The 27262-nt window shown below is 44.5% G+C and overlaps 1 protein-coding gene across 2 annotated transcripts in view; it reads right to left on the reverse strand.

The window, feature by feature from the left end:
• Nucleotides 1-27001, reverse strand: part of usp9 (ubiquitin specific peptidase 9) — a 290030-nt gene extending 263029 nt beyond the window's left edge. For both annotated transcript variants that reach the window (XR_013579171.1, XM_078559739.1), the window contains exon 1: nt 26452-27001. The gene's annotated coding sequence lies outside the window, so the exon portion shown is untranslated. The remainder of the gene's footprint in view (nt 1-26451) is intronic.
• Nucleotides 27002-27262: the final 261 nt, after the last annotated feature.

The following is a 27262-nucleotide window of genomic DNA, read 5'->3' on the forward strand; positions in this document are numbered from 1 at the left end:
GGCGGTGGAGGCAGGTTGCCTCACATCCTTTAAGAAGTACCTGGATGAGCACTTGGCACGTCATAACATTCAAGGCTATGGGCCAAGTGCTGGTAACTGGGATTAGGTAGGTAGGTCAGGTGTTTCTCACATGTCGGTGCAAGCTCGATGGGCCAAAGGGCCTCTTCTGCACTGAGATTCTGAGATACTAGCTTTGCACCTTATTGCTTAATGACAAAAACAGGTCTATAAATATTTCAGTGCATCTGAAAGTTACAACACAATTTACAACAGTTGCTCACCAGTGCAAGTAGAAAAAAAGGAATAAATTATGTATTTTATATAGTACTCCACCAATATCTCAAGGACATGGGCTACGGCCCTATTACACAGAGGCAGGGGCCAAGTATTTCTGAGCAAACTTCACAGCTTCACTTGCTGTTTAGCATAATTATTGCATATTTTAGCACATTTATTAAAAATGTTGTAATTGTCAGAGTCATCTCAGCACAGAAAGTGGTCATTCCACCCATCAAATCCATGCAGATTTTATCAAAGATTTCACAGAAAAACAGACCCCTTTAAATAAGAGCACAAACTAAAACGCTGGTTTCGACAGGTCAATATTCCAAGTAAGTCTATTTTCAGCAAGCCCCGTTTCTAAAGTTTCTAAATAGTTTAAACCACGACTGGTGGCCTTTAGAAATAAGTACATGCACATTGGGACACCCACACTTCCAGATCATCAAAGGCAAGATCAACACCTAAACATTTTTCCAGTTCAATTAAAATGCCCACCAAAAAATTATCCCCTCTTCAAATGAGGGGTAATGTTATAAAATAAGATGTTCATCATTTCTAATACAGCTGACAAGATAGAAAACATTCCTTTATCATTCTAACATCAAGGGTCACTCCCAATCCATTTTCCTATATGCCTTCCCGACTTAGCTGTACTTCGTAAGGAAAACAAAGGCTAGAAATATGGGAATAACACCTTTTTTAATTTTAAAAACTAACGCTGAATGCTACAATTAGTTGCTTGGTAGTACACAACTTGAGTATTGCTTAAAAAGAAACATGCCGTTGAAGCTTTTCATCTTGCACTCATCAGCACAGACTCAAGAATGCCAGATTTCAAAGGGAGCAACAATTTATTCTGCATGAGAAAAGGGTGCTGATTGGTTGGCAAGTTGACTCTGATTGGTCGAGGCATTGCCATGGAGAATTCACCAGGGAACTACTCCTTCCCCCCCACCGCCCCCCATGCTTTTGTTTAATTCAAAAAATGTGCAATACCTGGACATATTCTTTTTGCCTGCCAAGGGCAGGTCCCGACGTATGAAGCTTCTAGCAAGCTTAAGTTAGCCACGTTGCAAGTCTGACGGTGAATCTTAAATTAGTTGTCAGTGTAATTCTTAGCACACTCAGGATTATTCAGCAAGTCTTGTCCAAGCATGGAATCATATCTAAAAGACATATGTTCCGAGTTTTGCAAGTTGGTTGAGTATGGTCAGTACTCTGCCTACTGCGAACAGCCGAAGTGACATGCTGTTTGATCCAATCACTGGCAGATTGTACGTACGGCACACGCGCCTGGCATCATACCAGCACTGAAATTCATATACCACATTACATTACTCATTTCTTTGGAATGTCTTTTTGGCTTGACAGCAGCATCTTATTAAGGTAAAATACAACTCATGTTGCTACAGCATAGTAGCAACATCAAATAGCTAGCTTCACCTGTTGCTCAAATTTGAGATGCCTGAGATACATCGCTGTGTATCGTGCATAATCATGAATGGTCCTAAGGCCGTCACTTTTGGACCTGAAAAGTACTCAGCCTAAGCCAGCTCAGATTTGTTAAAGGTAGATTGTGTTTAATTTTATAAGGAAACAGAGAGTTCATGAAGGTAATGCAGTTGATGTGGTATATATGGACTTGCCAGAGCGTCATCAAAATTTAAGCTCTTGGAATAAAAAGGGCAGAGACAGGAAACAGTAATGGTGAACAGTTGTTTATCCAATTGGACAAAAGTATATGAGGTTCCCCAAGTTTAGCACTAGTGTTAACAGGATCCAAGACACACAGCTTTTCTTTATCAAGACACTTTAATGACTTTGTTCAGTGTCTCAGCTCTCCTGCAACACAACGTGTCCCAGCTGCCCCCTATTTATACTCTTAAGTAAAACAAAAAATAATCAATAAATTAACCTTAAATCAATAAATGAGAGGGGAGAGAGTGACAGCCCCTGGTGGGACACTGTAACTAAAACAAAAATTCAAAAGGAAGCTTAACTAATTAAACCAAAGTATAATTACCAGGGGTGATGATGCACCGCAGCCCCTACCGCACCCAACTGTCGCAGACAGCCTCTAATACTGTGGACATCGTGTGCTCACTCTCCAGGGCCACCCAGCCATGAACATAGCTGCGGTAGAGGGACAGACAGTAGGGTCGGATGACCCCCCTCGATTGCCCGCCGCCTGGACCTGTTGATGGCCACCTTGGCCAGGCCCACGAGCAGGCTAACAAGGAGGTCCTCCTCCCTCCCCACCCCTCTCCACATTGAGTGATCAAGATCAGAAGCGTGGAGCTGAGGTGCAACCAAAAATTGAGGAGCAGCCCCTTCAAATAATGCAGGAGGGGCTCCCCTCAGCCACAGAAAACACATGCAGCTTGGGAGCAACTGAACCATCTTATCCCATGCCAGGTCCCCTATGGAAAAAGGCAGTACTCCCACATACAGCCCTCCACTGGAGACTCCTCCCAACACCAGGCAGCAGGACAGAGCACCATGGCATGTCCTGACAGTGGAGGATGTGCAGGTCAGCCGGCCATACAAGAAACCCCCTCCACGTTGAATGGAAAGTTCTGCAAGATGGCTCAAATTGTAGGTTTGTGGCTCCCCAAGGTGGTTCTGGGACAAAGGGCCAATGCAAAATTATGTCTAAACAGGGGTTAGCTCGGATAAAAGTCCACCACATGCTTCAGCCTCCTCAACGTCATGAGTGCCGCCGTCGCATCAGAGCACCACCATTTTCAGGCTGTGGATGGCTTTGGCCACGAGCTGGACATCAACAGGCACACTCGCAAGTTGTTGCAACATCCAGCCCACTCCCCCTGCCATTCAGCATGTCCTCGACTCTAGTAACCCCTGCAGCCTGAGCCCTCTCTTCCACCAGCCATCGGAATCCGTATTGATGGAGGCGCAGATTCCTGAGCAGTGGCTTGCTTGACGATAGCCGCTACTCCTGATGGGAGAGAACTCCAGCATGAGGCAACCATGTTCCAGACTTTGATCAGTTCCCTATAAAAGACAGGCAACTCCTGCAAGGAGGCATGGAGACCCACCCAGGTCTATAAAAAGGAACTGCAGGTCATAGTTGAAGCCGTGCACCTGGCGGAAAAAAATAAATCACCAGGGCAAACCATCGGGGAGGGGGCTCAACGTAAAGGTATCGTTGCAGGGTCTGGAGACGGAAAGTCATCACTTGGGTACAAAGGCATGCCAGCAGCTGAACGCACTCACCGAGTGGGAGATACAGAACCTCAGCAGGGGACCCAGTATGTCCTTCTGTCCCAGAAGTCATTAAGCCTCTTCTGTATTTTTGTCTCAAAGTCTGGGAGAGGGATCAAAATGACCAGTCGGCACCACCACATAGCAGTGATCAGTTGTTTATAACCAACACTCAACCCCTGTAGGACAGTCCTGTCCAGCACCCTAGGCGAGTGGTGACTTTGGCTTCCAGTTCTTGCTAGTTCGCTAGCCAGGATTCCTCAGAAGTACACCCAGGTAGAGATTATTGGTGGTACTCCAGACTAAAGGCCTGAGCTCCTCCAATAGGTAGTCCATCTGCCAGTGACCAACTAAAAGTCCAGAACATTTGTCCCAACTGATCCTGGTGGAAGACACTTAAGGGTAGATTTTTTTTTAAACACTTGTGCATTCTCTGCAGGTCAGCTGGGTCTGTGAACATGAGGAGCACGTCATCAGCATAGGCCAAAAGGACCTCCCTCACGCCCAGCTTGCGCAGAGCCAATCCTGACAACCTCCTCTGCAAGAAGGAAAGGCTCCACACAAATAGAATGTAACTGGCCAGACATGGGGCAGCCCCGATACACTCCTCTCCCAAAACGAAGGGATGCCCTCAGGGACCCAATAACCTTAAACAGACCTCTGCTGCGGTGTACAGAAATTGGGTCCGAGCGACTAAATACATCCCGAATCCAAAGGTTCACAAAGTCCCAAATAGATATTAGTGATCCACCCTGTTGAACGCCTTCTCCTGATCTAGGGAGGAAGGCACTCGACAGACCAGCCCTCTGCGTATAATGGATCAGGTCCTGGACCAGATGGATATTGTCATAAATGGTCTGGCATGGGACCGTGTAGGGCTGGCTGGGGTCAATCATGAGGTCCAGCACAGGGCCAAACCACAAAGCCATCGCCCTGGTGAAGATTTTACACCCCATGCTGAGGAGGGAGGCCGGGCGCCAGTTCTTAAGAAGGCAGAGATCCCTCCTCTTAGGCAGCAGGGCAATAACAGCCCTGCACCATGAGACGGGAATCTTCCCAGTCGCAATGCTCTCCCCCAGGACCCAGGGGTTCCATAGAGCGTCCTGAAGAACTCCACAGTCAGCCCATCCAGCCCCAGGAACTTCCCCTGGAGAGGCTGTTGAGGGCGCCAAGCAGCTCCTCAAGTGTTAAATGAGCAACAAGCTTCCAGTCCCCCCGCCCAGCCAAGCTACAGCAGGTGTTCTCACAAAACTCTGCGAGCATCCTCACTGGATGAATCCGGAGAGAACAGTACTCTCATTTGAGCTCTCACTCACTCCAGGTGCGAAACAAGGGATCAGTCTTTGGCCAGCAGCGTAAGGAACTGCTTATGGTCCCCTTGTCTTTTTTCCAGTGAGAAGGGGGAGCCACAGTCCAGGTCCTTGAGGAACCAGATCTGCGACTTCATGTTTGTGCCTCAGGACCCAATGAGTTGGAGGTCCCTCAGCGCGCTCTCCTTCTCTTCGTACAACATCCAGGGTCCTCGTCGGGCTGACTGAGACGTGCCTCCAGGTTGAGCACTACCTTCTCCAACTCCTTGATCCTGGGTTTCTGCCTCTTTGCTGACTTCTTCACGTACTGCTAACAGAAGACACAGGCGTGACTCTTGCCCACGTCCCACCATAGCCTCAAGGAGGAGAAGCCTCCCTGCTTCCTTCTCCAGCCAACCCAGAAGCGACAGAATGAGTCCAGGGACCGCAGCAGGTTGTTGAAGTGCCAGTACCCGGACCCCAGCCGAGAACAGAACGGAACGAATTCCACCTACACCAGACGGTGGTCTGTGCACGGCACCTGCTGCAGAGGCCACGGTCCCCGTGGACACAAATGCCTTAGAAATGTTAAGGCAGTCGATTCGGGGCGCTCCAACTCCAGGCCCCACAGAAGCGGCGACTTTGAGAGTCAGGATGGAGATTCCACCTGACTTCCAAGTCGAAGGGCCTGATTAGGTCCCTCAACTTCACCATCGATGGTGAAAGGGGAGACACGCAGGGGCACTGGCACGGTCCCACTCCTCAGGGGTGCAGCTGAAATCCCCCCGGAAGAAAAATGCAATCGCCGTCATTGATGGAGCTACGAAAAGCAGGCATTTCATCGAAGCTCATTTGCTGCAGCCTGGCCCAGGGAGCATACAAATTCAATAAGTGAATTGTCATACCTCCCCCCCACTCCCCCCAAGCGGATGGTGAGGTGCAGCAATCGGCCTGGCGGAGGCTCCCTGACCCCTTGAAAATGTGGGGCCAACAAGATAGCCACACCGCCAGAATTCAAGGCCAGGTGACTCATGTAGAGGCCCCCCGCCCACCCCACAACCGCCCCTTGCCACTCCAGGAGCCACATGACTTTGTTTCCTAGAACAGTGTGGGTTTCCTGCAGGAAGCACACCGCATACGTCCCATCCCTGAGGACTGAGAAGTTCTGAAATCTGCACTGTGCTTCTCTGCTGCCATTGATGTTAAGGCTGGCTATGTTCTTTGTTGTCAGGAGTATGTGCCAGCATCACTAGCACCTGGTCTAAGCGCAGGAGAGGATTTTTTTTTTAAAAAAAGCTTTCCTCTCCTTCTGGAGCCCGGTGAGAAGCGACTGGAACCGCTGCTTAATATTCCAGTCCAGCCTGGGGGCCAGGCCTTTCTTGCCACACGGACAGACCAGGCTATCAGCGAGTAACAATGTCACTGGTCCAGGCAAGCTGGACTCTGTCTCGGTGACGCAGATTACTCTGCAAAAAGTCCTGGAGTTCCCTTGTGGGGATGAGGGGAGAATTGGTGGGGGGCACCAGGGCTTCCACCACCTCACCCGACAATGACTCAATGTCATCCTGGATGCTCGCCAACACGCTGTGCACCCTAGTCGTCACCTCCAGCTGCTCACCATTCACCACCTCCCCCAACCTCCCCACTTCCCAATGTGCATGGAAACTGGTTCAGAACCACCAGCTGACTCAACCTCTGCCTCGATCCTAACCCCGGGATCAATGGCAGAGGGAGCCTCTCTCGTCTCCGAATGGGTTGAGTCGCTAGGCTGCCGCAACTTGGGGTCCCGCCCCACTCCCTGTGCCGGATTGCCCGATGTATCAGTAAACAAGTTCTGCTCGAGTACCAAGGCTCCCGGCGCTACGGTAGGGGAGGGAGGGGCCTTCCCCATTGTCGCAGTTACCCTACAACCCAGTGGTTAGGGTACTGCCACAGCCGCCAGGTGGGCCCAATGGTGTCTCAGGGTGGCAGGAGGTTTCTGAATGGGATTCCCCCACTTGGGATACATCCACCCCAACTCCCGATACACCCAGTCTGGCAGGCTGCGGCAGCACTTTTTCATTTTCTGCCCGGGAGCAACTCAAGGATTCTCCAGGAGGCGGCATCGCCTCCTTTTCATCAGGCGGGGTTTGGGGGGGGGAGGGGGCGGTGTGTTTCATCTGACAGGTTATGAAGTCCTCCCCTTCCATGGGGTGGCACCTCTTTCTGGAGAGGCCTCCATATTTTCCAGAGGTCCCCCCTGACAACACCTTTCTCCCCTTCCTGGCATTTCACCCTCCAGAGCTTTTGTAATTTTAAAAAACAACAGGTTTGGGAGCACATGAGTTACCTGCTCTGACACAATAAACCCTGGGTCTTTTCCTGGAACACACGCTGGTACTTTGGGCCCAGGGTTGGGCTCAGGAAAGGGTGCAATCCTTTCAGGCTCGGGCTTGGGGCTAGTTGTGGGGTCTTCTGGGAGCTGAGGGCTCACCTCAACTCTTTTAGCTTTCTTCCAGGAGTACTTACTTTTCAGACCGTCATTCTCCTCCCCTTGCTCACCGGTGGCCTTGGTGGATATAACCACCGGCACAGGCCCTCCATTTGGGTCTGGGGTTGATTTGCAGGGGAAGGGGGGGTGGAGGCGGTGCCAGCTGTGGCTGCCTCAGTGGCTTTGACACCTTTGGATGGAAGGCAGTGTTTCCACATGTGCCCCACCTCCTTACAGGCATGGCACTGCCTTCATGTTCTGAGGAACCCGCCTTCTAATATCTCCTCTCGGGCCAGGTTTATAGGCGCTGGAAGGAGTATTTGTGGCACAGGCTGGCCTTTCAGAGGCCAAGCAGGATCAGTACAAACCCAGGCTTGACCTCCCCAAGGTGGCTTAAGTGGGGGAGGAAGCGCTCACCAGGCAAGAATGGTGGACCCTGGAGAGAATTATCCTCTGCGCTGGAGCCTTAAGGGGGTCTACCAGCAGCAATGTCCTGCCCACGGTGAGCCCATTTTCCAGGGCCAGGTGCACTGCAGCTCAGTCCTCAGGGAGACAACCACATTGCCATATATTCGACAGGCAGCAATGATGCCTCAGGGGCCAATGGCCTTCACGTACTCCTCGATGGTCATTTTGGGGTGGGTGCAGCCCGTCACCCCAAGATTCTTGGTTAAATGTTTAAGAGGTGATGGGGCCACAGGTGAAGCAGGGGCTAAGGGTACAGCTACACACACATAGGGCCTTGAGGGCTCTGCCACTGGCGAAGACAATGTCGCCATTTTATTTACAGCTACACCCACCCCAAACTTTTGTCATATGCTAACAGTATTATTGTTCTAAGCTGGGGGGGTGGGGAAGAGAAGGGGAGAGAGAAGAAAGGGTGGTGAAGTCTATCCCAACCCCCACCAAGATTTAAACTGAATAGGGAGTGGGGAGAGAGAAAAGGAACAGGGAGACCCAGGTGGGGGTAAAGTCACAGGGTGGGTGGGTGCCACTGGGTGGGAGAGGATCTTGCTTGGTTCAGTTATTCTGCTTGTAGGGGGGGAAAAATATGTTCTCCAGGCAGCTAGTGCTGCTAGGTACACAGTCTCCTGATTTTTTTTTTACTACTTTCTTCAGTAGGCAGCACTAACTACCCGGACTTAAACACAAAAGGAGGAGGGGGAGGCAGAGTCACAAGCACAGTCTTTCACACAGCCTCCTCCCAAGGTCTTCTTTCAAATGTTTTCTTGCCCCCACCATCCCCCCCAACAAAAAACACAGTTGTTAACAGACCCCCTCCAAACTCCCAAGCATCCACTTCTTGATGCAATGAATAACGTCCTTTGTTTTCCCTTTAGGATGTTGTAGTCTCTCTCCTGTTCTCCCTGTCTCTGGCTCCTCTCTTTTGCCCCTCCAGCTCCTAGGCCTCAGGCCTTGCAGGCTGCTGAGCCTGCAGTAAACAGCAGCCAGTAGACAGAATGCAGGCTTCAGGGACTAGCAGCAGATATGGAGGCGTCCCAGGTGTTTAGCCTTGATTGAGGATGATTAATCAATCAGGGGAGTTACCTAGCAACTGAGGAGCTCCCAGTCTTTCTCCTGACAACCTTCTTTCACAAACAGCAAATAAGCAAGCCTTGCTTTCTTCTTCCAACAGTAGTGTCTGGGAGAGAGAGTCAGGCACTGTAGACAGACTTGTTCAGGCTTACAGCTCACCTCACACAACCCCAGTGTCCCAACTGCCCCCTATTTATGTGTGCTCAAAGCACTTAAACAATGGCCTTCCACCTTAGTACCTTAATATAATTAACATACTATTAACTCTAGGGCCACACTTTTTATTTATATATATATTAACAGACTTGGGTGCACAGGACTCAATTAAAAACATCACAGATTGCACAAGTATAGTTAACTATCAAAAGGATAGCGTTCAAGAGGATGTAGGTTATTGGTACGGGCAGGCACGTAGCAGATAAAAATTACTTCACATTAGTTTTGTTAAGAATGAGGGAAAGCAATATAAACTGAAGGGTACAATGCTAAAGGGGGTGCAGGAAGAGACAAGTCATTGAATGTGGCAGGTTAGGTTGAGAAAATAGTTAACAAGGCATATGGGATCCTCGGTTTTATAAATAAAGGCATAGAGTATAAAAGCAAGGAAGTTATGGTGAACTTTTATTGGCCTCAATTGCAGTAGAATGGCCAATTCTGAACACCGCACTTTAGCAAGGATGTGAAAGGGTGCAGAAAAGGTTTGAGGTTCTAGGGATGAAGGGCTTCAGTTATGAGGAGAGACTGTAGAAGCCGCGGTTGTTCACCTTAGAGAAGGTTGAGGGGAGATTTGATAAAAGGTGCTCAAAATCATGAGGGGTCGAGAGGGAATTTGTTCCCTTTGGTGGTAAGGTCAGTTGACAGTTTGCAGGTGACTGGCAAAAAGAACCATCAGCTCCTTGATTTTTTTAAATGCAGCATATGATTAGGATCTGGAAGCCAATACCTGAGACGAGTGGTGGAGGCAGATGCAATTGTGGCTTTCAAGAAGGAATTGAATAAGCACCTGAACATAAAAAAATCTGCAGGATTACAGGTAATGGGCAAGAGGAGTGGGACTAGTTGAATTGCTCTTTCATTGCATGGTCTTGAAGGGCCAAATGGGCTTATTCTCTGCCCTAACCATTTGATGATTCTATGACCGCAACAAATTGCATGGGCTGACACTGAAATGTATAGCAATACAGATACAAACTTGGTTTTCTCAATGAGTTAGAGAAAAAAATATTAGAAACTTATAGCAATACATGTTGACTGTAGAGTTGTTGACTCAACTCAGTGACTTGGACTCAAGTCTGACAAGTCAATTATTTTTGACTTGTCACTTGACTTGAACAAAAATGACTTGTGACTCGACCTGGACAAAATTGACTTAGTGACATTGCTCAGTTTAAAAAGTTTTTTTTTTAATCCCCGTATGACACAATTGATCGAAATTTTGGCACAAACCTAATGCATGTAATCCAGCACAGGTTTTGTTCTCCTCATGCCTGATCTCACTCTCAGTCATCACAGATTAGCTGCTTTAAGACGCAACTGCCAGATGCACAGCAGTGACTCATAAACCGGCTAGTCAATTAAGGACAGATTCCCCATTCCCTCCTTTCTCCGTGACCTAGTGCGAGGACAGGTCTGTTTGTTGGCATCAGTGAAAACACTTGGAGATGGAGGACACAACTCCAACTCGTGAGTTAAATAAAGGGTTTCGGCCCAGTTCTCAATGATATGTACTGCCCTCCCTGAAGCCCTAACACAAAAGCTTTGAGCCCCCAACCAATTTTTGCACTGCTAGGTGAGTTCATCAGCACATACAAGCGAAACCTCAACGTTACATGTCTTACATGTACTAACTACACTGAATGTTGAAATATTGAGGTCATTTTGGTAAATGCTTCGAGCATTACATTTGTGTTACTCTCGTAAGCTACACAACAATCATGTTGTTACCAAACATCTTATCATTTGGTTATGAAAGTTATTCAAGTTTGGTCAAAGAGAACTGCTGTCTGTAAAGTACATGGAAGGAAGGTTTTTGATGGCCCTGTGATGACATCAAATTTTGTTCACCACCTGAAAAGCCATTCTGAAAATGTTTAACTTTTTTCACAAATTAAATGTCATTTTTGTGTATGTATGTTTGAAGAAAAGCTGTTCTTTTCCAAATTTATAGTTCTGAATGACTTCAGATATTTGTCATTGAAATCTTTCATCACCAATGACTGTAACAAGTTCCTTGTAACGTTTAGGCTGCTATTAAATTTACATTCGATTATCCTGTCACTATCAGAAAATGTGCGCCCAGAAAGTAGACAAAGTTCATCTAAGGACAAGAATAGGCCTACAGCCTAAGATTATTGTTCAGTCAACAAATGGAACAAAGTGAGTGTTTCTTCAACTTCCATGTTTGCATTTAATCCCCATCAGGTTTGCAGAATATGGTGAAGTAAAACAAAAACAAGATATGTTACTAACTTTTACTTAAAAAAAGACTTGTGACTTGACTTGGGAGAAAATAATTTAGTTATAGTTTAGTTACAACTCTAATATTATGACCAGACCATTTATATTACATTTCATTCTGAGAAGCACAAAAAAAGACATTTTGATCTATCACAGAATGGGTAATTCCAAAAAGATTCATCTAACCCACGTCAGAAGATTCTCAGTTGCAAGATCTGATCACAAGATCTTTTAATAAACACCAATGTCAAACAGATTATGATCATCAGAGAATACAAATCGTTCAGTAGCATGTCATTTCTACCAAGAACAAAAAAAGAATTGCAAATTCTCATCCAAGCTATGACATCCCACACTCAATGTCTTCAAGAAATAAATTCAGCCAGTTACCTTGAATTATTACAGTGCATTCTACTAAATGTCACACAATTCTAAAAATTGTAAAAGCAGTTATTTGTACCCACTTTACAGTCGACTCTTGTTTCTATGTTTTAAAGCTGATTAGAGGTAGTCTGGGAACAGACATTTTGTAAAGAACTCCATCAGCTCTGACATCACAAAGTTCCACTCCAGTGACATCACAAATACCAGACACACTATGTATGAAGATCATGCAGTTAAAGCTGGATGAGGACTTAATTTCATTTCAGATTTTAAGACATTCTATTGCTAATCAAAAGTTAAAATAGTACAGCCCACTAATTGTAAACTGACTCTCATCATAATGGCCTTAAGATTCTAAACTGTTCATCCCAATTTGTACAGCTTTTTAAGCTTTGTCCCAAAATTCTTGCTTATACAGTGGCTACTTTGTTGCAAGGTTCAGATATTGCTTTTGAGCCTCTTAATTTTTCAAACTTAGACAAACTCAACAAACCGTAATGCCATTTAAAAAGTAGTTGAATATGCACCTAAAGTGCCATAACCTGGAGCTGGAAAGTGGGACTAGGCTGCTTGACTCCTTACCCGGCAGCCAGAACAAGATGGGCTGAATGGCCTCCTTCGTGCTGTAAATTTTCAGGGTTCTGTTAATTTCATATTTAAAAATATGTTCTTCTGACTAAACAGTTTCAAACTAGGGTCCACTGCTGCTAGTCTGTAGCTAGGTATATAATACCCTGCAAGTAGTCTCCTGAGACTACATACTGTAATTCTATAATTCGAGTATTTAATTTCTGAATGCCATTTCTGTCGCTATATATTAATTATTCCTACAATGAAAGCAATCTTTCATTTGGCGAACTAGTAAGATAGGATCTTTTCAGTTCAGATGGTCCTAGCCCCAACAATCTTGAGCTGCCTCATCAATGACCTTCCTTCCATCATAAGGTCAGAAGTGGGAATGCTCGCTGATAATTGCACAATGTTCAGCACCATTTGCAACTCAAATACTGAAGTAGTCCATGTCCAAATGCAGCAAGACCTGAGCAATATCCAGGCTTTGGGCTGACAAGCAACAAGTAACATTCGCACCACACAAATGCGAGGCAATGACCATCTCCAACAAGGAAGAATCTAACCATCTCCCCTTGACTTTCACTGGTATTACCATCACTGAATCCCCCGCTATCAATATCCTGTGGGTGACTATTAACCAGAAACTGAACTGGACTAGCCATATAAATACTGTGCCTACAAGAGCAGGTCAGAGGCTAGGAATCGTGCGACGAATAACTCACCTTTTGACTCCCCAAAGTTTGTCCACCATCTACAACAAGGCACAAGTCAGGAGTGTGATGGAATACTCTCCACTTGCCTAGATGAGTGCAGCTCCAATAACACTCAAGAAGCGGGACGGCATCCAGGACAAAGCATCCCGCTTGATTGGCACCCCATCTGCAAATATTCACACCCTCCACCACTGACGCACAGTAGCAGCAGTGTGTACCATCTACAAGATGCATTGCAGGAACTCACCAAGGCTCCTTTGGCAGCACATTCCGAGCCCCCGGCTGCTACCATCTAGAAGGACAAGGGCACTAGATGCATGGGAACACCACCACTTGGAAGATCTCCTACAAGCCAAACACTATCTTGACTTGGAAATACATCGCCGTTCCTTCACTGTCACTGGGTCAAAATCCTGGAACTCCCTCCCTAACAGCACTGTGGGTGTACCTACACCACACAAGCTACAGCAGTTCAAGACGGCAGTTCATCACCACCTTCTCAAGGGCAATTAGGGATGGGCAATAAATGCTGGCCTAGCCAGTGATGCCCACATCCCACAAATGAATATAAAGTATCTGAAGGGAGCCACACGCAAAGTTAGAAAATATATAGTGCAATATTTTCAAAAACCAATCTTAAATTTAACTCAATCCTGCACGAAGCCACTATTTCAAAGTTTCAAACCTCTTTTTGAATTAAATCTCAGAAATATTATAATTACAACAGAATTAAACCTACCATCACGACATATTGGTTAAAACCAATCAGGCCAATTACCTGTCCATCAGTCTACTCTCAATCATCAGCAAAATGACGGATGTGCCTTCAAAGGCTGCTTGGTAGCAATGTCAATCAGCAATAAACTGCTCACCAATGCTCAGTTTGGTTCTGCCAGAGCTGCTCAGTTCAATATGTCATTAACCCTGGTCCAAACACAGACAAAAGAGCTGAATTCCAGAGGTGAGATGAGAGTGCCCTTCACATGACGGCAGCATATGACTAAGTATGGCATCAAGGAGCCCTGACAAAACTAAAGTCAAAGAGAGTCAGGGGAAACTCTTCACTGGTTGGATTCTTACCTAGCACAAAGGGAGACAGTTGTTGGAGGCCAATCATCTCTGCATTAGGACATTGCTGCAGGAGTTCCTCAGGGGTGTGTCCTAGGCTCAACCATCCTCAGTTGGTTCATAAATGGCCTTTCCCCCCCAGCAGCTCAGAAATGAGGATGTTCACTGATGATTGCAGTGTTCAGTACCAGTCACAACTCCTTAGATACCAAAGCAGCACGTGGCTAAATGTAGCAAGCCCTGGACAACATTCAGGCTTCAGCTGATAAGTGCTAAGTTACATTCATGCCACAAAAGTGCCAGGCAATGACAATCTTCAACAAGAGAATACCGAACTATCTCCCCTTGAATTTCAACATGACCATCGCTGAATCTACCAACAACATCGAGGTGACCACTGACCAGTAACTTAACTGGACCAGCCACAAATTCGACGACTGCAATAGCATACCAAACGCTGGGAATTCTGCATCAAATACCTCATCTCCCCGATTTCCCAAGGCCAGTATGATCCACACTTGCCTGGATGAGTGCATTTCCAACAATACTCAAGAGGATTGACACCATCCATGACAAAGCAGCCCACCTGAGTAGCACCCTGTCCATCATCTTAAACATTCACTCCCTCCACCACCAGCACAGTGGCATAAGTGTGTATCATCAGCAACAATGACAGCAACAACTCACGAAGGCTCTTCTGACAGCACCTTCCAAACCGCAACCACTGAGGAGAACATGGACAGCAGACACATGGGAACGCCACCACCTACAATCTCCCCTCTGAGCCACACACCATCCAGGCTTGGAACCACATCACCATTCCTTCACTGTCACTGGGTCAAAATCCTGGAATTCCTTCCATAACAGCACTGTAGCTGAACCTACACTACATGGAATGCAGTGGTTCAAGAAGGCAGCTCACCGCCATCAATAAAACCATTATTCACTACCACTCTGGCCATTCTCTTGATAGGGCCTTCGTCTCCACTCCCTCAAGTCCGAGGGACGCAGAATTGAAAAGTCAAAACGGACAGTCGGTTGAGCCATCCACAGCCAGATCTGGCTGGACAAATTGATTGTTCTGGAATGTAAAGATAGCCATGGGCTTTTTATCTCTACTGCAAACTGTCTTAAATCCCACCCCACCCACCCCCACATGCAACAAGTGCCAGAAGTTCATGGACATCTTTGTCATTAAGATCGAGACAATCCCACCTGCTGCCTCTGCCGCATCCCTCCCACTCGCACACCTAGCCAAACATCCTTTAATGGTGCTCCCTGCCCTAGCTCTGAACTTGCAACTTACTCTAGTTTGTCTCCTCGTGATCCCTGAGTTCATCTTGTCCATGAGGCTCACCTCCTGTTCCCTCGATCCTACTCCCATTAAATTGATCACTCTGCTCTCCCCTCCAACACCATGTTAGCCGATATTGTCGATTGTTCTCTCTTCAGTTGTTGTCCCTCTCTCCTTCAAATCTGCCATCACCCCTCTCCTCAAAAAGCCGATCCCTGACCCCATCATCCTTGCAAACTACCACCCCATCTCCAATCTCCTTTTCCTCTCCAAAGCCTTGAAGGTGTTGTCGCCTCCTAAATCCGATCTCATCTTTCCCAGAACTCCATGTTTGAATTCCTTCATTCATGTTTTGACCCATCCTTCCATAGTACAGAAACAGACCTTATAGAATGTCATTTATGAGGTTGATGTGAATGTGAGGGGCAAACTTTCCCTTCTCAACCCATCTGAAGCCTTTGACAGGGTTGACCACACCATCCTCCTCCAATACCTCTCCACCGTCATCCATCTGGGCGGCACTGCTCTCACCTGGTCCCATACTTATTTATCGAACCATAACCAGAAAATTACCTGCAATGGTTTCTCTTCCTACTTCCACACCATTACCTCTGATGTCCACAAGGATCTGCCTTTGCCCCCTCCTATTTTTCATCTACATGCTGCCTCTTGGCAACATTACCCAAAGGCACAGCGCAAGTTTTCGCACATATGCTGATAACATCAAGCTCTATCTCATCACCATCCCTCTCGACTCCTCCACTGTTGCTAAATTATTAGACTGCTTATCTGACATTCAGTACTGGATGAGAATATATTTCCTCCAATTAAGCATTGGGAAGACTGAAGCCATTGTTTTTGGCCTTCACTCCAAACTTCATTCCCTAGCTACAGACTCCATCCCTCCTCCCTGGCAACAGACTCTCAGCTCATCTACTGCTGAAACACTCATTCAGACCTTTGTTACCTCTAAACTTGACTATTTCAATGCACTTGTGGCTGGTCTCTCACATTCTACCCTTCCTAAACCCGAGGTCATCTAAATTCTGCTGCCCGTGTCTTAACCTGCAGCAAGTCCCATATAACCCCTGTTCTTGCTGACTTGCAGCACTGGCTCCCAGTCAAGCAACAACTTGATTTTAAAATTCTCATCCTGGTTTTCAAATCCCAAATGGCCTTGCCCCTCTCTCTCTGTGATCTTCTCCAGCCTCACAACCCTCCCAGATATCTGCGCATATTAATTCTCCTCTCACATATCCTCAATTTTAATTGCTCCGCCATTAAAGATTGCATCTTCAGTTGCCTAGGCCCCAAGCTCCAGAATACCCTCCATACACCTAACTCACTTTCCCTCCTTAAGACACTCCTAAAAATCGACTTAATTGACCTAGCTTTTCATTGTCTGACCTAATACCTCCAAAGGGGCATATGGATAGGAAACTACACCCAATGAGACATAGACTGAGTGAGTAGTTGGGAATTTGGTTCAGGTGGTAAGTTCTAGTAAGCTTTTCTAAGTATAAATTTAGATTAAGAGTTATATTCTTACCTGCAAACATTGTTAGTTTAACAGCCTAGTTAAACAGGCAGCTGCCTAAAGTGGCAGTTATCTGTCAATCTGCTGAAAGTAGGTGCCTCCAACAGGTGATAATTACTGTAGCAAAAAGCTGAGCTGGTTAGTGACTCAGTGAAACTTTGATCGAGTGACTAGTGGGGAATTTGTTTCAGGTGGGAGTTTGGTGCAGAGGGGCAAAGAGGTGCTCCTTTTTCTCAGCCTCCAGTAATTGGCAAATTTCCTTCCTTGTCTCCAAGCTAAGTGAGTGCAACTTTCTATTCCTTTAGCTCTGGAACTCATTTGGTAGCACAGAACTTCAGTATTGCTGAAGAAAAAAAAATGTTGAAGCTTTTCATCTTGCACTCATCAGGATACTTGCAAGAGTACCAATGCAAGGAGAAAACAACAATTTATACTGTACGAGAAAAGAGTGTTGATTGGTTGACAAGTGGTCTCTGATTGGTACAGGCATTACCATGAGAATGCACCACTGATGCTGACTGAGTTAACTGCCAAGCATTGTCTGAAATTTAACCCCTGATTGGTCAAGGCATTGCCCTGAGGAATGAGTCAGCAAATGGCTGTCACTTGTTTTGTTTAGCTGAAACAGGCCAAAAGTGTACATATTCGTCTTGTCTGCAAAGAACAGGGCCCTGCGTATTAATATATGTAGCTTCCAGTCAAAGCAAATGCACCACGTTGAGTCCGACTGACAATCTTAAATTGGCTGTTAGCGTAATTCTTAGCACACTCAGGATTATTTAACAAATGTTGTCCAATCGCAGTGTCCAACATTAGATGTGATTCCATGTTTTGAGTTTTGTGAGCATGGGCTGGTTGGGTACAGTCTGTACCTTGCCCGTTACAAACAGCGGTTGGAACATGCCATTTGATATGATCCACCGTACATAGCAAACAACATGTCCCAGCCGCTATTCGCAATGGGCAAGGTGCAGACAGTACCCAACTAGCCCGTGCTTGCAAAACTCAAAACACAGTATCTAACATTAGATGTGATTCCGCGACTAGACGATATTGGTTAAATAATCCTCAGTGTGCTAAGAATTATACTGACAACCAATTTAGGATTGTCAGTTGGCCTTGCAGTGTGATGCATTTGTGTCTACTGGAAGCCACATATAGTAATACACAGGGCTTTGTTCTTTGCAGACAGAAAGAACATGTACACACATTGTGCCTGTTTCAGCAAAAATAAATAAGTGACAGCCATTCGCTAACTCATTCATCAGGGCAATGCCTTGACCAATCAGGGTCAAGGTGCCTGGTTTAAATTTCAAACAATGCTTGGCAGTTAAATGTCAGTCACCACAAATTGGGGCATTCCCCATGGCAACGCCTCTACCAGAGCCCACTTGCCAACCAGCTCTCTTTTCTCAACGAGTGCAAACTGTTTTCCCCTTTTATTGGCATGCTTGCAAAGTGCCCTGATGAATGCAAGGCATGTCTCCTTTAACAATTAGCTCAGTAAATTAACTAATTGACTAATCGAATAAATACGGGTGGACAGAAATGGCAGGGCTAGGCAACTTCGGCTCAGAGTTGGTGAGCTGGAATCTGAGCTGCAGATACTGCGGGGCATCAGGGAATGGGAAGCTACCTGGACACTTTGTTCCAGGAGAGAGTCACACCCCTTAGGATAGGCAGAACTTTAGAGTTGGTCAGGGAGAGGAGGGTGACTGCGAGTCAGGCAGAGATGGGGAACCAGCATGTAGTGATGGAGGAGCCTCAGCCCCCGACTTTGTCCAACAGGTACGAGGTGCTTACCACCTGTGTGGATGAGGAGAAGCGCAGCAAGGTGAATGAGTGGACTGACCATGGCACCATGGTGAAGGATGCCATTCAAGTGGGGGGACTGAAAAGGGATGTGGTAGTTACATCAGCAGGATAGTTACTGTTCCTTGCAGCCGCGTCCAGGAGCTCCGAAGGTTGTGTTGTCTGCCCGGTGCCAGGGTTAAGGACATCGCCCCATGGCTGGAGAGGAACTTGGGAGTGGGAGAGGGAGAATCCAGTTGTCATGGTCCATGTGGAAACCAACAACATAGGTAGAACCAGGAATGATATTCTGCTAGGAGAATCTGAGGAGCTAGGGACCAAATTAAAATGCATCTCTGGATTATTACCTGAGCCATGCGCAAATTGGCATAGGAGTCAAGCAGATTACAGAATTAAACACATGGCTCAAAGTGTGGTGTGCGAAGAAGGGGTTCCATTTCATGCGGCACCGGCTTCAGTACTCAAGGAAGAGTGATCCATTAGGATGGGCTCTACTGGAACGTCGCTGGAACCAGTGTCCTGGCCAATCATATAACTAGTGCTGTGGTCAGGGCTTCAAACTAACGGGGGGAGGGGGATCAGAAATCTAAAGAGAAACATCGATGCATCAGAATAGTATAGCAACGTGGGTAAAGACAAGCAAAGTAGGTCAGGAAGGGGCAAAGAGCTTGCACATCAGTGAATAAGGAATTTTCAGGGAACAGAAGTAAAAAAAATTGAAATTAAGGCTCTTTATTTGAATGTGCAAAGAATTCGCAATTAGATAGGTGAACTACTGGCACAAATAGATAAATTATTTGGATTTAGTTGCCATTACAGCGACATAGTTACAAGGTGATCAAGGGTGGGAAATAAATATTTTAGGGTACACAATATTTAGGAAGGGCTGACAGGATGGAAAAGGAGGAGGAGTGGTCCTGATCGTAAAAGATTACACAAGGACGTTAGTGAGAAAGGCTCTGGCCTCAGAAGATCATGAAGTAGAATCAATATGGGTGGAAATTAAAGAAAGCAAGAGTCAGAAAACACTAGTGGGAGTAGTTTATAGGCCCCTGAACAGTATTTATACTGTTAGGCAGAGCATTAAACAGAAAATTATTGTAGCTTATAACAAAGACATTGTAATAATTGTGGAGGGCTTTAATCTTTGTATAGACCGGACAATCAAATTGGCAAGAGTGGTCAGATGAGTTTGCAGAATGTCTTTGTGACAGTTTCTTGGAGCAATATGCTGTGGAATCAACTAGGGATAAAGCTATCTTGGAGCTAGTATCGTATAATGTAGCAGGGTTAATTAGTAATGCCGTGGTAAAAGATCCTCTGGGAAATAGTGATCATAATACCATTGAATTCCATGTTAAGGTTGAAAGTGACATACTCTAATCACAAACCAGAATATTAAACTTAAACAAAGCCAATTGCATAGGTATGAGGGGAGAACTGGCTGAGGTTTATTGGGTAAATAGGTAAAAGGTATGGTAGTAAATGAACAGTGGAAAACAATTAAAGAAGCAATTCAAAATCTTCAACAAAAATATATTCTATTGTAAAACAAAAACTCAGCGAGAAGGACCCATGTGTGGCTCACTTAGGAAGTTAAGGACAGGATTAGATTAAAAGAGGCTTATAATGTTACAAAAAAAAACTGGAGATCGAAAGTCTGAGGATTGGAAGGGTTTTACAAACTAGCAGAGGGCCACCAAAAGGTTGATAGTAAAACGATAGTAGATATAATGATAGTAGAATAGCCAGGAATATAAAAAACAGAGTGTAAAAGCTTTTAAGTATATAAAAGGGAAGAGAGTATCTAAAGTAAACATTGGCTCCTTAGAAGCAGCAACAGGCAAAATCATGGGGAATGAAGAAATAACAGAGGCATTGAACAAATATTGTGTGTCTGTCTTCACAGTAGAAGACACAAATTTCATACCAGAAATAGATGATAACCTAGGGGCTAAAAAGAGGAAATAAAGGAAATTCATATCAGCAGACAAAAGGTATTAGAGAAACTTGAGGAACTAAAACTTGACAAACCCCTGGGACCTGTTGGCCTACACCCAAGGGTTCTAAAAGAGATAGCTGCAGAGATAGATGTGCTGGCTATGGTTTTCCAAAATTCCTTATATTCAGAAACGGTCCCATTACATTGGACGTTGACAAATGTTACACCACTTTTCAAGAAAGGAGGGAAAGAAAGAAGTAAACTATAGGCCAGTTAGCCTAATATCAGTTGTTGGGAAAATGCTGGGATCTATTATTAAGGATGTCTTAACAATGTACTTAGAAAAGAATAGTAAGATTAGAACAAGTCAACATGTTTTTCCTAAAGGGGAATGTTTGACAATTTATTAGAGTTTTTTGAGGATGTAACTAGTAGGGTAGATAAAGGGGAACCAGTTGATGTAATATATCTGGATTTCCAAAAGGCATTCAGCAAGGTGCCACACACAACATAAATAGGCATGAAGGCTCATGGAGTTGAGGGCAATATATTAACAGAGGATTTGATCATGGACAGGAGGCAAAGAGCAGGCATAAACGGGGCTTTTTCAAGTTGGCAGGCAGGGGATAATGGGAGTGCTGCAAGGATCAGTGCTGGGGGCACAAGCTATTTAATAATCTATATTAATGACTTAGATGAAGAGTCAGAAAGTAATGTATCAAAGTTTGCTGATGATACCAAGCTCGGTGGGAAGGTAAGCTTTGGACACAGAGGGGCTGCAAAGAGACAAAGACAGGTTAAGTGAGCAGGCAAAAAGATGGCAAATGGAGTATAATATGGGGAAATGTGAATTTGTTCACTTTGGTCCTAAGAGTAGAAAAGCAGAATATTTTTTATAAGGTGAGAAACTTGTAAGTGTTGATGTTCAAAGAGACTGGAGTGAGCTTGTACAAAGAACGCAGGAAGTTAGCAGGCAGGTGCAGCAAGCAATTAGGAGGGCAAATGGCATGTTGTCCTTTGTTCCAAGGGGATTGGAACAAGAATAAAGAAATCTTGCTACAACTGTACAGGGTTTTGGTGAGACCACATGTGGAATACTGAGTGCAGTTTTGAAAGAATATATCTGCATTGGAAGCAGTACAGCAGAAGTTCGCTAGATTGGTCCCTGAAATGAGAGGGCTGTCCTATGACAAGAGGCTAAGTAAATTGGGCTTATTTTCTCTGGAGTTTAGAAGAATGAGAGGCAATCTCATTGAAACCTACAAAATTCTGAGGGGACTTGATAGGGTAGATAGAGAGGTTGTTTCCGCCAGTTGGGGAGTCTAAAATACAGGGGCACAGTCCCAGTATAATGAGCCAATAATTTAGGACCGAGATGAGGAGAAATTACTTCACTCAAAGGATTGTGAATCTTTGGAATTCTCTACTCCTGAGGGTTGTGGATGCTCCATCGTTGAATACATGTAAGGATTTTTGATCTCTCAAGGAACTAAAGGTTATGGGGAGCAGGCAGGAAAACGAAGCCCAAGATCAGCCATGATAATGCTGAATGGCAGAGCAGCTCGACAGGCCATACAGTATACCTTTGCTCCTTTTTTTTGTGTTGTATTATGTGGGTCGATGTCATACTGTTTTGCAATGCTCCTGGGACATTTCTGTAGGTTAAAGGTGCCATATAAATATAAGCTGTTCTCAAGCCAATTAGGGATAGACAATGTTTGCCTTGCTGGCAATGAAGATAATGAACAGCCCATGAATTAATAAAAAGCAAGCTGCAAACATTGCCCTTCTAAACTAAGACAAGTTTATCAACAGATCTCAAATTGTGAGGGGAACCAATGAACCATTAAAGATGCACCATTAGAATCTGCTTCATGCACTGACCCTTACACACAGAGGAAACTTTGCTGTAGACACAGAATCTACTGTCTTAATATTTTTTTCTATCAAGAAAAAGTTAATTGACTTTCTTTTTTAAAAAGGGCTGTGTCTCATTTCTTAATTAATGAGACCACTATTTAAAAAAATCTTATAATGCTCCAAATGGTAATATTTACTTCTTACATCAACACTACATATCCATATACTAACATACACAACAGAAAACATTAAGTCAAAGCTTTAAAACAGATAGAACTTTGAACCATGGTTTTGTTTTAAATAAATGTGGGTATTATCAGTGCTACAAAAACATTTCCTTACTTGAGGAACCAATTTTCACCATCAAGCACCCTTCAATCGTGTACATTTTGTAAACCCAGGTCTCAGGCAAAAGCGTTTATTACCACCCTGCCCTAATGTTTTAACCTCATTAAATGATTACCATACTCCAACAATGATTCTGCTCCGCTTCCCATATAAACCATACTACAACTTCTCAACAATACTGCCTTTTTAATGCATTCCATACACTGATACCTGTCTAACAGAAAAAGAGTTGACACTATCCAACTTCATTTCACGTGAGTCATAAATCTAGCACATAAGGAAAATTTATCAGATGGACAGATGGGTCTCAGCTCAGAGGATAGACATCTTCTAACCCGCCGCACCTTGCCCCAATAGGTTTATAGTATTTACAACAAAGTCAATAGTAAGCTACAACTCTTTTGATTGTGACCTACTTTAAATGCAACTTGCCCCACTTTTAACAGCTGCATGCTTAGTTTCTAATTTTAAATGTTGCATGGTGCCAGATAAATGTATTGCTGATGCTACAACAGAATTTCAGTGTACCAATGCATAAAATTCTAAATCCAGGGATAAATCTATATAATCCTGATCTAAATGTAAAAGCTTCCAACTCTTTCAGCACATTCAAAAACTGCTTTGGTTCAAAAAGATTTGCTTTAAGACTATTTTTAAGTAGTTACAATATATTTCAATTAGTGAAGGGCCAAATAAGATTTGAAAACAAATCCACAGAATAAGAAATCCCAAAAGTAGACTCCTCCAATGACTTAGTAGATAAAAGCACCACCTAGTGTAACACTGTAAAAGACAAAGATGCTGCACATTAGGGATAAGATTCTCAGTCTGTGCCAGGATAGCTAAAGCATCTATTGAGGTGCTGCAATTCACCTCAACAACTCTGGGTAGAGTTAAGACTGGTGGAGAAAATCAGGTGAACAGGAATTCTACTCCTGAACATTATCCAGTGACTCATACTGCGAAGTCTACATGTTTAAATACTGGGCAAGGTCAGGATGTGTTTTGGTTGCAGTGCCACCAACAGTCAAATAGTTGCCAACACTCATATTATGAATGGTTACTTGGGCAAAATACCAAAAGTCTGATGTCCATAGAATAATATCCCATAAATAGCACCTACAGAAAAGAATGGAGTGAAAATAAAAGGTAAATAGAAGGGGTGCAGTAATAACAGTCCAGGTACAGTCTAATATTTGGATTCCTGCTTTAGAAAATTAAAATTCCATGACTTTTCCATGTTTAAGAATTTTTCAGTGGGTCTCATGCAAAAGATCGGAGCAAGTGGGTCTCAACTATAGCCTTGCAGCATCATTTTAAATGTCATCTCCACCACCAGGTGCTTGTTCCTGTTCTGACTTACCTTGTTTACCATGCTCCAGCTCTGGAGAAAGCACCCAGAGTCCTCCACCTCCACAACAACAAAAATCTGCAACTGACACCACCAAACACACCTCTCCTAACACGAGGCAAGCAAGAAAGGAAGGATTGGGGAATCTGGCGCATACTACTTGGCCAATGACTGCTGTTGCTCTGGCAGTGTCCAAAGCAACCAGCCAGTGATAGCAACGGGCGGGATCAGGCAAGAGAGAACAAAACCTGTACTGGATTCCAGACATGCAAAGCAAAACAAACGATTACAGAGAGGGCAAAATGGACATCAGAAAAATGCTGGAAAAGGTTGGAATTCCACCCAAAGTCAGAAAAGTCTGATCCCTGTCTTTATAAAATTCCATGGCTTTTCAAAGACTTGGGGCCTTTTCCAGAAATTTCCATGGCTTTTGTCATTTACAAATCCCACGACTTTTCCATGTTTTCCATAACCCGTAGGAATCCTGTAATATTCACCCATCAAGATTCAACACTATTTGAACTCAACCTGGTGGACCAGCAACATGCTGAAAATCTACCTCCTTAACTTCTCTAGATTTAAAGTTGCCACTCTCCATTACAATGAATGCATTTTTCCATCTTTATTCTGCCAAACTGAGCACCCCATGGAAACTACAGCACTCTAGCTTGATGAGGGCAAACTGTGTCCACATTACAATGCATAATTGAATGATGGAAATCTAATTCTGGTCTTCAAGTTGTACAATGCCCATAATCTTGCTGGGCCAGAAAGCAGCTGCGCTTCTAGGAGTTCAAAGATATTTTCAAACAATGTACACACACACTATACATAAATGTTCTACACAAGACAACACCATGGGAAATCCACAACTTGCTTTGACATCCAAGACAGGTGTCACAACAAAATAACAACCTTAAACCCTTCTTAAAAAAAGGACTGAATCAATGCTTTCATTTAAATGGCCAGGGGTCTGGGGAGCAATCATAATTTGCAGTATAGGATGCTAGCTTTTCTTTTAAAGAAACAGGAGTTTTGAATAGATATTTAGGCTTCTGCTAAAACCCACTTCATTCAAGTGGGCATAATAATGAATACAGTTGGAGATCTTAACTTCAAAAAATGCAGGAGGCCATCTTCTTTCAAAGATGCTATGATGTGTTCTTTAAATTTACTGGTACTGGGAAATTCGGTTTTGTCTATTACTTATAAGCATGCACCGCAGATGTAGTCATGTAATTTTCATAATGGAATTCTCACAATTGCAACCACTTTCATAAATGACTAAAATAGTCTTAGTTTGTGTGTCTAACCTAAGGTTAGGGCAGAAAGACAGATTATCCCTTGTTACTGGAAGTAATCTAACTGCTGCAGTTAAGAGAAAAACCTTTTACAATTATAGGTAATAATGATTTCAACAAGATCAGACCGCTCGAATGCAATTAGAAGTAACCAGCTAAACCATTAAATATACAGTGAATACCTGTAAAAAGGGAGAATGCTATTGCATTACTATCGTGGGTTTGCAACCCATTTTTTCTTGAAATTTGAATATATGTAACAGTATACATGTGTCTATACTACCTCAATATATTGAAATTTCAACCTCAGATGCAGGTTTTATGCAAGTAAATGGCTTTACACTTATGTCGAACGACAAACTATAATTGTAAGCGTCCAATATTCGTTTGATTATTCAGAGCTTGCCATTTTTAAAATATATATATATATATATATTCTGTTCATTAACACAATTCGTTGCAAAATTACTGTTTTAAAATATAATTTTAGACTAGGCCTGATATTTCAGGCGTACTCGAGGCCTACATTTACCACCAGAAAAATCACTCCACCTCAGAAATGGCGTTTAACAGTCCAAGAGAGGAAAGGGGAAATATTTCATTTCCAGCTCGTTCAAAGAAACGAAAATTCAATGTTAAGGGTGGGGAGGGAAAGACTCGCCACCTTGATTTGAGGCCAATGACACATCAACCCAATGCAGGCTTTCTGCACAAAAACGGGCGCTTTCCCCTCACACACACAGGCAGATAAGGGGAGCCCGTCAGCCATTTTCCTCCTCACGCAGGCAGCAACCGGCTTTGCCGTCGCCGTCAAAAGCCCTCAGACATGTAAACAGCTTCTTTCGTTATTCACGGCGCTTTCCAGACTTTTCAACCCCTAGCTCAGCCTTTTCAGTTTAACAGTAAAAAAAAAAAATCGCACCCGCTGAGCAACTAAGCTCTCAAACCAACCCCACACACCCTGAATTCAATAAAAACAAATTTATAATAACTCGAGAGCCCCGTGCCTTACCAGGAATTAGGTCTCCTTTTCCAGGACTGTAAGCCTGGGTTGCGTAGGGTGAGTATGAACAGGGGGTGTGGAGGGAAAGGGGGGAGGGGGAAACGACTTTTAATTTTTCTCTCCCTCTTCGTTCTGTTTCTTCTTCCTTTATTTCCCCTTCTTTCTTCCCCCTCTTGTTTTATTCCTTCCTGTCACCCTTTAAATGAATCCACCACCAACCACCAGCCCCGCTCTCACCAGGACCGAGTCACACAATATGGCGGCGGTGCGCGTTAGTAAAAAAAACTGCACAAACAGAGCAGACGCAATGGCCTGCGACGACACCGAGACGCACAAGAGGAAGAAAATAGTGAAGAGCGGGTTAAAAAAGGAGAGAAAATAAATGAAAGGTCTGAAGGGGGTGTCAGTTATTCGGGAATTTTGTCCCGTTCGTTTAAGGCCCGTTTGACTCTGGATCTCGCTTTTCCCCCAAAAAATAATACATTTTAAACCCGAGCCCGCAAAACAAAATTGTCAGTCTTGTTATTGTTAATAAAATATAAGAGCCCTGGTTCTACATAACCTCCCGGCTACTCGTCTTTGGATCTTTTTAATGTACGGGAAGGGGAACTGTTGCTGCCATTTTTCCTCTCATTCCATGGCTATTTGCTTTTTCCAACCATCCCATCCCATCCCAGCCCAGCCCGTCTCTCTCCACTCCGACCGCCACCTGAAGCCGCCCTCACTCCCCGGCCGGACATCACCCGTAGCCCCGGATGATGATGTCACCGGGCCACTGGAGGAGGACGACGACGCGCCAGCGCCATCGCCATCTATTGAT

Source organism: Cetorhinus maximus, chromosome 16, assembly GCF_964194155.1.
Source record: "Cetorhinus maximus chromosome 16, sCetMax3.hap1.1, whole genome shotgun sequence".
Classification (NCBI taxonomy): domain Eukaryota; kingdom Metazoa; phylum Chordata; class Chondrichthyes; order Lamniformes; family Cetorhinidae; genus Cetorhinus; species Cetorhinus maximus.